The following is a 6,554-nucleotide window of genomic DNA, read 5'->3' on the forward strand; positions in this document are numbered from 1 at the left end:
AAAGAAGTCACTGTTGTTATTTACAGTTTTGATCCTCTCCTAGAAAAAGAATCTCTTTCTCTTCTTAGCGTGTAAACTGAAATTGTGCCTTGCTCCCCAGATCAACCAAACTTTGAGTGGCGGCAGGCCTGCGATGGTTTACTGAGCTGAAGACAGCAGCTGTCACAGTCACTTGTTAGTAAGGACAATTAACCCTCCATAGCACAGTTGTCACAGGTCATTTTGCACAAACAAAGGGTGACATGTTAGACTTCATCCAACTGCCTCTACACCTGTTGCTGGTCACCTGTCTCCTGCTCACTCCTATCTGCCTGTTATGTCAGATGTTTGTGATAAAACTGGTTAAATTGTTACTGTAATTTATACAAAAACATACTAAGGTTTACTTGTTTTGACTCTTGAATTGCATCTTAACCTCTTTTCTTTGGTGGGGAAAATTCATCCTTGAAACATTTTTCAAGTTCTTCTGTATAATTTATGTGCACAACATAAACACAATATCACTGAGAAAATATATGCACACAAAAACAATCTATATATACAGCTGGAACCAGAAGATTACACACACACTGAATAAAAAGACACACACAGTTCCCCTTTAGCTTCCTAAAACTACAGAGCATGTATCCAAAAATGTGTTGATTTGCAAACAGCAATCTGGTTTTTTATGTTTATTTTGAAGTAAATGCTTCATCCTTGCTGAATGGCCAGAACAAAAACAAAAGACTCAGGAGGTTAAAGCTGAAGTGCAAATGGTTCTTCCGAATGTCAAATGACCCCCAATCATACTGCTAAATTAGTTACAAAGTCAGTGTTTTGGAGTGGCCATTGAAAACTTGACTGCAGAGCTGAAAATGTATGTGAAAGCAAGATGGCACACAAACCTGACTTATCAACTCCAGTTCTGTTAGGAGGAATGGGCCAAACCTCCAGCAAGCTAATGTGAGAAACTTGTAGAAGGACACACAACATGTTTGAGCCAAGCTGAACTCAAAAGAAGAAGGGGCTGAAGGACGGGCCCATGTGGAACTCCATATTTAATGCTGACCTGAAGTCATTCTAAAGTGCTCATAGAAACCAAACAGCTCTGTTATTCTATTATCTCAGGGCCACGGAAACTATAATTGTTGGACTGTTCCCAATTTGAGAGCTGTAGGAAACAATTCAGAGTCAAGAGATATTTGCTTTGTTTTACTACAGACTTCAAGTACAATCAATACTAGGAAACTTTATGAAAAAGACAAAAGAAAAAGGCAGAAATCAAGCAAAAACCAAGACATGTTTTACCAACTCGATATGCTTCTTTAGACTAACATTTTCTCATCTTCTATTAGATTTTTAATGTTTCCATATAAAGCATAAAAAAATTATTTTGCGCTTTTAATATCCTGCATCAGGTCAGCAAGGTCATGAAGCAGATGTTCCCCTGCTGACACTCAGTCTGATGTCATATCTCCAGAGAGGCGGAGGTCTGTACATCTGGAGCAGCCGTGGCTCTGTAAGCGATAGCCATCATGACATCACCTCTTCCTGGTTTAGCCGAGCAGCGAGGGGCAAAAATAAACCGCTTCTCAAACAATGCTGATGACTGATTGTGCACGGGAAAAATGATTACACCAACGGATCAAACTACGAGGACATGAGGAGTCAGGGAGCAGGGAATGGACTTTTTCTAAATGAGTCCAATGTCAAATGGATAAAAAGCAGCAATTTATGTTTAGATTATTTTATAACCAGCATAAGTTTAATTATATTTTTCATCTTTAATGCCAGAAACAAAGCTTAATATCAGATGTATTTTTATGTACAGTTATGTAAAAATCTGATAAAATGTGAAGATTAATATTTAGATATTAGCATACATATTGATCTGAGGCATTTATTTATTCATTGGAATAATTATTTGTACAAAGTGGAATTATTATACTGTGTACAACTGTAATGTTTCCCTTTTTATGGATCTTTTCTTATCCATAAAAGGTCAAAATTATTCATACAGGCTTAGATAAATACATAAACCACCACTAATATTTGGGAAACAGTTTCTTAGCAAAGTAACATCTAACCCTAACACTTTTTTGCCATTAAAAAGCAACACTTTTTTGCCATTAAAAAGCAAACAGTGAAAATATTAATTAGTATATGTCTGCACATTTGATTAATACTTAAAGGTAAAGGTAAATAATATTGAACATCTTTTTACATTGATAAGATTTAATTTCTTTTTCTTTTTTCTTTTCCAATCAAAATCTATTATTATTATATCTTTTTTTTGGAGCTAACTTAGAAATATTTACAAGGTATTTTGCGATATTAACGCTTTTGTATGACTGTAAATGTGACTTTTTGTTACTCGCTGTGTTGATCACGGACCATAATTTGACATCTACCAAAGTTGAGGCAGCAATGTAGCAGAAGTAAGAAATACTGCCACCTGCAGGTTGGCGTTAATATCACTATAACCCAATGTTTTTCACACTTTTTTGCATAAAATTTGTAATAAACTCACAATTATGTATTATGGTGAAACAGTGCGGGGATGTGTTGATTTTCCGCAAATTTCTGTGAAAAACTGGAGAGACTGACTGGTGTAATTTGGCACTATACAGATAAAAACTGCTTTGATTTGACTGATACAATATTCAAGCTCACAACTGTGAGGCTCTGTTTATGTTCTCCTCTGGAGTCTAAAAAGCCAGATTGAGTTTGACACATGCAGCTTATACAATAAATATTATTTCAGAGCGGCAACATTATCTGTAAATGACGTGCTTGAACTGCTGACATCAGATTGTTACTGGAAGGTCAAGCTGTTTGAATGAACGAGACCTGATCCGAAATACACACATGGGAATTCATGCCTGAGCTCTCCGGGAGAGAAACCGTACCCAGAGGGTGAGAAATGATGTCACCAGGTTTCAACTGTGGCTGTCATGTAACCAGCACATAATGGGGACAGGACAGGCTGTTATTGGTTTTACTGGGACTGGAACATAACTGGACTTTTATGGGACAAAACCACTTAACTTTTTAACATTATCAGTGCTTCATCTGTTGGTTCTACATTAATTCCTACAGTTATTGCTACAAAAAAATGTACAAGCATTATGTTTCATAGGAACACATGGGAACTTTTAAACACATTTTCCACAACAGTGAGAAAGCTAAAAAAAAATTTAAACGGACTTTAGCAGAAATTTATATTTCGAAATATAAAATGTTTGCCAAAATGCTTCCAACCAAGACAATGTTTTGTCAGTCATTTCAAAAAATGTTGGTCAAATGCAGTGCATTAACTCTACTCTTTTAAAACTATATATACATATAAAAATATATTCAATCCATTTTAATGAAGTTTATCCATCCATCCATCACTTGCCCACACGGAAAGACTTATCAATCTCTAGCACCCCCTACTGGTTGACTGCGAGACAAACTTTTGTGATAAATAACCTCCACTTCAAATACATTTGAAGATTTGTATTAAGCTTTAAATAAAAATTATATTTCACGGCAATAGCATAATTTTTCTTTGGAAATTTTAGGAAAAAAATCTAACTTTAGATTAATCCAATTTAATTAGTGTGAACAAAAAAATCACTTTACTTTCCTCAGTTGCTTTGGTGCATTTCTTAAATCGTCTTTTACATTTGCAAAAGTGCATTTCTCAGAACAATTTGTACAAACAGCAAAGCGCCATGGATTACCTGAAACTTGTAACTTACATCCATGAAGGTTGGATTTGTGGAGTGCACATCTGTTGGCGGTCCTGTCAGCAGAATCTCAGCTGCTCCTCCACAGTTCTTCTCTGATTAATGCTCTTCTTGCTCTGTTTCTCAGTTATGGCGGAACCACGTTGTGGTGGGTTTTCAGCTTCTTTTTGTTTTCCTATGGATTGAACAGAGCTCCACCAAAAGACTTGGCGTTTAGTTTTCTGCTTTAAAATTATTCATGTCGTTCACTAATGTTCTCTAACAAACATCTTAATTCTTCTAAATTATGTGCTCCATTGTGTCGCTTATTCACGTAAAATCTCTAAAATGCTCGTGCACTGAAAAAGCAAAACCTTTCTGAATATGTCTGGTCTAGTCTCTAGTGCAAATATCTTAGTACACTTGAAATAAGACAAAACTAACTTATAAGTAATTTGCAGAAAGAGCTTAGATCTTGTTTTAAGTCAATAATTCCTTAATATTACGTTTTAAAAGTGTGTTTCTTTCATTGGAAATTATTTCACTTTAAACATGGGAAAATGTCTTGTTATAAGTGTAATAGTCTGCCAATGCAACAAATAGTTCTTAAATAGTTCTTAAAGTCAATATTAAGGAACAAGCTCTTGTTTCTTGCTGAAAAGTTACTTGTAAGTTAGTTTTGTATTATTTCAAGTCTACTAAGATATTTGCAATTGAAACTGGATCAGAATTACTTGGTAAGATTTTATGCTATTGCAGTGTGGCTGGTATGTGGCAAAATGTGCAACAATTTAAGGGATATAAATATTGCAAGGCATAAATTATTCAGACTGAATGTCCACCAATAAACACACAGAGTTATACATCTCAGTAATATTACATCTGTGCAGATTTGTAGTATTTTTAGAGGGGATATTACTTTGCTTTATGTGAGTGCAGAGTTTCTGCTCCTCCATGAGATGTCAGTGTTGCACAAGCAAAGCCGCCATGCTCCAGGAAGCTGAGTCAACTGGGGCTTTTGGGAGTCTTTTGGCAGCACCTGCCTCACAGATAAACATTTGGCGCATTTGGAAGGAAAACTCCAACCGTAACTCAGGCTTCAAGAAACATTCCACGTCAAATTATTTGAAGGTTCAATCAAAACAGACCACGTTTTTCTGTTTGAGACCCGTTTTCAAACTGAAATGTTGGGGCGGTAATTCATGGATCTAGTGCTGAAGCCAGTGTTGATACGTGAGCTGCCAAAATGGACAAAGAAAAGCCTAAAGTAAAACAATATTTCAACCAATAGTTTATAAGATATCAGCGATGGGAGAGGGTGCCAGCAGGGGCTGCAGCCTGGTCGGGTTGAGGCGAGGTTTTGTGGTTTGTTGGTTCCTCCTTGAGTTTAGCTTAAGTGGACATTGAGGTCAGGCTTGGCCTCGTTTGTGTGAGTTTGGGAATATAACGAGAAACTGATACACTTCCTTAGCAGCACGTCAAACCTAAAGGGTGGAAATTGGAATAAGTGAACAGTGTAAATACTGAATATTGCTTTTGTTTTACATCTCCAGCTGGATGTCAAAGTGGATCTCCAAAGTTGTAATTTAAACACTACAGTACTCAAACAATTTCCTTTAGACAGAACACAGACTTTTCATTTCTCAGCTGGAAATCTGTGTCCAGTGGGCAGAGCCGTTAACGGGGGGAGGCATTGCACAGCCTGTGTCTGGTGTTTCTGTGAGATCACTGATGGCTGTCGGGGAAAAAAGGCCGAACCCTCTCGGATGTCTGTTTGGCTGCCAACTTGTTCTCCTTTAACTGTCCCAGACATCTGATGAGCAGCAGAGAAAGAGGGGGAAGAAAAACAGACATCTGGAAGAATGCATCCCCAGAGTGACAGCTGTTTGCAGTCATCCAGCGTGGTTCTTATTAAACTTGTGCCTATTTCCTCATAGAAAGCTGCATTTACTCATACAGTGCTGTGCATGAGATACATGTATTTTGTTTTGCACTTTGGCAAAGATTTCTCCCATTTCTGTCCAGTTCTTGTTCTCAACCTCCTAAAAATAAGTTAAAGGAGGCCTGTTTTTCTTCCTTGAACGGGTTAGGATAGGTCTATGGCCTACACAAACATGTTCATCACATTTTTTTTTGCAAAAAATCATTCAATGAGATTTTAGTCTGATCAGTTCTGCCTATTTTGAATTCCTATATATCTTTAAAAAGCAGAAGTGGAGCCTCCTGCACAACCAACAAGAATGCAGCAAGTGGTTTCTGGATGGTAAGTCAATAACAAAATACTTGTCTTTTCCAGAAGCCATTGTACAGTGCATACAGCGGTAAAAGCAGCTGACCAAATGTGCTGGAACTCCGCTTGGTTGCTAGGTGGCGGACTGAGCTCCACTATGGTTGCTAGGTAACGAGGATGTGCTTTGCTGTGGTTGGTGAGGAACAGTGCCTGCTGACTTGTGTTAGATTCCGGATGTTTTTGAAATGGCTCATTTTCCAGACAAGTCAAACAAAACATGAACTCATTGCCAAAACCAACTGGGTGGTTTTTAAACACTTAAAAATATTAGTTTCACTGGCAGATTATTTCACTTATAGCATGTAATACATGTTTTGTCATAAGTGAAATAAAGCTCCAGTGAAACTAATACTTTTTCATCTATAATAAGGAATTATTTACTCAAAAAAGGTTCTATATCTTGCTGAAAAGTTACTTGTAAGTTAGCTTTGTCTCATTTCAAGTGTACTATGTTTGTGCTATAAAAAAGACCAAAAGTACTTGGTAAGATTTAGTTTTTTTGTATGTAGCCTACAATGGCAGCAGATAAACAGTTTTGCTGGAACAATAAGTTCTTTCTAAATCATTAGCAC

The sequence above is a fragment of the Poecilia mexicana genome, unplaced genomic scaffold (genome assembly GCF_051168715.1).
Source record: "Poecilia mexicana isolate PSO_F unplaced genomic scaffold, ASM5116871v1 scaffold_1, whole genome shotgun sequence".
NCBI lineage: Eukaryota > Metazoa > Chordata > Actinopteri > Cyprinodontiformes > Poeciliidae > Poecilia > Poecilia mexicana.